Genomic DNA, 6,037 nt, shown 5'->3' on the forward strand with positions numbered 1-6,037 from the left:
AAAAGCGGAATTAAGATATATATGTTCATCAAATCTTGGTCAAAATTCCGCGTACCATAGCACCAATTCGTTTCTATTTTTAAATACCCGGACCCCTATGTTAGGATGATATGATCGACATATATGATTTTTAACAAAATAAAAAATGTCAACAAATTCTAACTTTTTTTTTTTTTTTTCTCGGCTTCAACAAATTCTAACTTAACTACCCACTCCAATAATGTCGATTAATGCGTCCAATTTATAGAAACTTCAACGATTCTTGTAGGGACCTTATTATAAAAAAAAAATCATTAATAATTTAAGGTACTCCAATAATTAAATCTAATTTATTTATAAATAAATAGATTTAAGTTTGTTTATAATGAGGATTTTCTCTAACGTCCCATGATACGCGGCTTGTAACTATAATCCTTGCATGTGAGGATCATGAGTTTCGAAGCTGATCATGATCGATCCCTAAATATTAGTACTGGTGGGGAAGGAGATTAACCTAATTAATAAAAAATCAAAGTGAAATAAATTATAGAAGTGGGAATTTTGGTCGATGATCTCCACGTTCTTGTTGACTACATGCATGTGACCTAGAAAATTAATACAGGACCCTGTTGCTACGCAACCCTCCATGTTCACTATCTGTCTGCATATAAATTAATATATATCTTTAGCTAGTTATAATAAATGCATGAGTAATGCTATACATCACGACAATCTCATTTTACTTTCATCTTACTAAGTAAGATGTGATATATTCATCATCATTGGATGATAAAGATGTATCTAATAAATAATCATTTAATAGTGATAAATGTGTCACATCTTACTTTGTGATATAAAAATAGGATGGTAGTGTGGTATATATAATTTTCCTGAATGCATACATGTCTAGGGGTTGTAAACGTCGAAATCGGAGCAAGTACTTAGTCTTACATGATGATCATGATAATCTTCTTCTAATTCAAATCGATCAGCTTCAACCCTTTCGAGGCTTAGTTTGGGCAGCGGATGCAGGATAATTATATGATCATCCTTCACAAGTTTTGGGTCGATTGAGCATCGTAAATTAGACGTTGTTTAGTACTTAACCAATCACTTGGGGAAAAGGAAAGATTTCTAGCTATATAATGCAGTACTAGCAGTAGTAGTACTAGTACTTGTGCGGGATTTATAACACTAATATATGTAAACGAGCCGTCGACGTCTTTTTCCTTTCGATCTATATAAAAAAATCATATATGTATGGTTCCACATGAGAAAACGATGGAAAAGGAAATTTTCCTTCGATAACCTTATTAATTAAGCACCTATACTTGGACTGCTTTAATTGCACCTTTGACTAAGAAATAAAATATACATACATATAACATATATATATATATATATATATATATGCTAGCTAGAATTAATTAAAGCGCGGAATTAGTCCAATATTATTAAACCATGGTAGTAGTAGTAGTAGTAGTCTTTAGGTCAGCAAATTACAAAACTAAATGGCTTTTCATGCAGACAATGAATAAAAAACAAGACATGAAAGCTTTTGATTAAAAAAGCTGATTGTCGACTAATACTTAAAAACATAAACATCACAATGCGACCATAATCAGTACCCTACCATTAATGTCTTGTTCACAAAGCTAGCTGCATGCTTACAAGGATCACATCGACAAGATGAAATTATAAAGGCAGTGACAGTACTGTATAATTATCCACGATATATTATTTGTAAATTAAGCACTTATAAAAACCCTAGTGATAGATCATCAACTTCACTGCATGCCTTGATGATCTATTAATTACTAATTAACTGGCACCAAACTAATTATCACCAAAACTTGAAGTAATTATATATATTTGTTCGGTATTTTTTTTCCCTTCAAAGTAGGACATGATGACAATTTTGATTACGTGGTATGGGTGACATGTGGGTTTCACATGAGCTAGCACATGCTAGCTAGATAGGAAACATAGAACACCTGCAAGAAAAAAAAAAAAAAAAAATTTGAATGCGCGTAAATGGGTAGGGTATTAAGATTTTTGTTTTGGGAGCATCATTGAATTAGGGGCAACCTGGTATGTGATCCCTTTGGTGATGCTTTCTCTTACGGGGACAAAGAGGGCCATGTGAACATGGCTCATTGCCTCCTCCTGACAGTAATGCCATCCTTACCCACTTATTTCCCCCCTACTTAAAATTGTTAGTATTCTGAATATTGGGTCCCATGCATGGGTGGGGGCTCCACTTAAAGATTGGTGTGTTCTGTTGGAATTTTTATGTGAATGATTGAGCAATAAAAGTTATGTCTTCATCTAAGTGCCGTGCTGAATTGGCAGGAAAATTATATACATATATATATATATATATATATGGTAGCTTGCTTGATCTATATATATATATATATATATATATATATATAAGCATGAAATATTATATGAGCCGCAAAAAACCGAACTAGACAAAGCAAAACAAAATGTTTTACTTGAAATAGGAAAAAAACTACTCGCCCTAGCGCGCTTAAAAATATCTACTATATGTCTCTACTTAGTAAGAGGCTAGGATCGGGACTACGTACAAGAGTAGTAGCTAGCTAGCTAGGTTCAATATATATTAATATAATTACAAGTAAAATTAGATTATTAGACATTATAAGCTAGCGGGAGGGCCATATATTCTTGGAATATAATTACCAATTTAATTAGTTATGCGTACGTACAATTAACGAGTCTATATATAAAAAAATTAATTTTTTAATAATAGATCTTACTTTTTTTCAAAACAACTTTTACGATTTTCATGCAGTAACATTAGTTAACTATAAATATACCGATCCGCACCGATAAAGGTACTGGAAATATTGCAAAATAGTAAAGTCATCGAGGTTTCGATAGTAATACTCTTCGATAACCGCGTAGTACTTCACATTAATGGAGGTACTTGCGTTAGTGGGTGTTTCAGGAGATTTTTTTTTTCTTGTATACTAATTAACTCGATCTTTTGCAACTAAAAATACGTACGTCTTCCAATATTTTGTTGAAGGCCTTTTTCTTCATTTCATTTATTTTTTTCAACTTTGTGATCTCAATGATATTCCATAGATTCATGAGCTTGTGAAGATCAAATATTAATTTAATCTTTTTCTTTTGGGATGCGAGTTTGTGTTCTAAAGATCTAATAATTAGAGCTTGTCTCCTCTTTTACGAGAGTATTCATGATCATGTTTGATCCGAGTCTAGGAGAAACTTAATAGAAAGGCTAGCTTTATAATGTCTTAGATCAGTACTACTCTTGGCTTCTTTTTCCTCGAAGTTTAGTTAAGAGCTTAGTTGTATTATTGTCTCCAATCCATTAAAATGAAATATATAGGCTAATCGTGTGTCTTCTCAAAGACAAACGAATATGCCATTGATGAATGAAGGAATGGTACCATTACAACATGACATTAATAGCTAGCTTAATTAGAAACGACAAAGAAGGAAAAAAAACAAAATACCGACGAAATGGCTAATGAATGAAGCTGGTGGCGTAAAACAAAAGATAAAGTTTGAAACACAATCAATGCAACTAATTAATTAAACAAAAGATGCATAACGTAAATTATTTAGTTTATTAAAACCAAGTACGACTGAAAGAGAAATATATATAGATCATCCTGCTAATTAAGAGTACTCTAAAGCTATTTAAGCTGAACGATCTCATGTGTTTCTCTTTCTACTTAATTACCGATAACAGATATCTATGCTTAAGCAAGAATCAGAGACTTAAAGCGCCTTAATAAGATCGTTCTGCTTAAGTAGGCCTCTCTCTCTCTCTCTCTCTCTACTTTTTTCCCTAAGCAAGCTTGAATTTGTAAAGATCATCATGCAATTACAAAAATAGAAGGGGTTTGGAGGCCAAACCCTTACTACAATCATTACAAATCATAGAGAAGATCAAGTAACTGCAGAGTAATGGTACCAATACACTTTTGTGCATGCTAGCAATATTCCTTAGTTGATCCATTTTATATATTAAGAATATTTTGTTATAAATATTGAATATAAGTTTTTCGTAAGTAGTTTTAACATCTTAGAAAACTAGAGTAGTAATAATTTAAATAGAATTTACATTTTTTATTTTTAATGTAACAATTTATCTTATTACTATAATATAAAAATAGAAAGGCATGCAGTACCATTTTAAATTTTCGTTTCAGCTTTAATGATCTGATCTTAAACGGCAGGGTTACGCACATGAACCCCTTTGACATAATCGAAGCCTCTAATTTCTAGCTTTGTTACTTTTTTTGCCGGTCCGTTTACTTGTTTTATATATTGAACTCATGTTTCTCATCCTCTACTAGTACTTTCTTTAATTTTGGCCGGAAAGAAAAGTCTAGATTCACTGCCGACTGCTCCTCCTCTACACCGCCAATTGCCCTCTCATTAGCCTAGAAATCTGCCGACCAATCAATCTCTATGCCACTAGACCAATAGTACGTACGACCAGAAAGTGGGGATCATGTGCCACCCAATTTAGCGGTATTTCTTGGTTTTCGATCTATTCTTTTTCCGAGAGCCAAATCATGTTCTCTCTTTCGCCAGAAGTAGATGTTGGTTCTTAGGATATCATGGATCATACCATCCTGAGGATATATATTGCATTAAACACAACCATTGGAGACCATTTCCTTGATGATCTAGACCAATGTTTTGGTTTGATCATGGTCGATCCCCTTATTTTTTCTTTTTAAATTATATATATGCTATGTAATATTGATTGTAAGGAATTAATGTTTAGTTGTAGCTAGCTCTCTATCCCTAGCTCCTTTTGTATCTCCCTCCCTTTTTAATTTTAATAAAAACTCAGTAGTACTGATCATTAAAAAAAGAAACAACAAATTGATCATCTTTCCAAGAAACTAATTCATTTCATTACTTTGATCAAGAACATGAAAAGGGTGTTTGAAAGGTTCCAACAGAAATCATGGATAACTCACTCACTTTAATTGGTTCCTTTCTACAACGTACGTACGTAGGTGATCGATCATAAACTTTTGTAAATATATTTGCTTCCTAAAGTGGCAGAGATATCCCAGGTATCCCGTTCCATTGCCGTGGGCAAGGGAGATTTTGGGTACGCTAGCTCCATTTACAATTCATGTTAGGTGGATTTCATGGAGAAAACACAGAATCGATCCCCCTCTCTTTAGCTGACAAAAAGTAGCTATCTAGGCAGTCCCTAAAGTAAATGTCTACGATTTGTGTCGTTGAAAGAAAATTGATGTTCTGTTTATTGAGTTCGTGTAGGTCATCCCCACTGTACGACTGTCTGATCCACTGTCGCTCTTCATGACTTGATCTCATGAGAATCCCAACAAGTCATGATCATCTTATATATAAATCAAACTTCAAAATTAATTAATTAATTAATTTAATTAAGCAAGCATCTGCCTGACCTAGCTAAAAATGTTGAATCTCGACTCTGTTAATTAATTAAAAAGTCCAAATTAACTAAAAGCCAAGCCTCACAGCTGCCATTAATATATATGGGCAATCACCATCATGCACCCATGCTGATCTTCTCGGAAATTGATATTGATTTTCCTCTCTCTCTGTCTCTCGTCAACAAGAATGTATCAAAGGGATTTCTTGTGTTCCAATTAATATCACGAAGTCAGGTATATGTTATCATGCTTGGTGAAGAAAATTGACAAGACAATTCATCATTCATTCTTAAAATTAAGGAAAATTAAGACAAGTACATCTGTACGTAGCTAAAAAATAATAAACCATTGATACAGCTTCTTGGCATTAATTGCACAAACGGCACATGTTATGGTGATATAGTTAACATAAGTAGGTTCACCTCTTAACGTCATTTAACAGAGGTAAGTTTAGGGGTAAAAGAAATGAGAAATGATAGTTGCAGTTGTGAGTGGGCAAACACCGCACTTTGAAAAAAATAAATAAATACGGAATCCACATAAAAAAAATTAATTTTATAATAGTGGACTCTATTCTTTTTTAAAATAACTATATCATATTTATGCATTATACGATT

Source organism: Juglans microcarpa x Juglans regia, chromosome 4D (genome assembly GCF_004785595.1).
Source record: "Juglans microcarpa x Juglans regia isolate MS1-56 chromosome 4D, Jm3101_v1.0, whole genome shotgun sequence".
Lineage (NCBI taxonomy): Eukaryota > Viridiplantae > Streptophyta > Magnoliopsida > Fagales > Juglandaceae > Juglans > Juglans microcarpa x Juglans regia.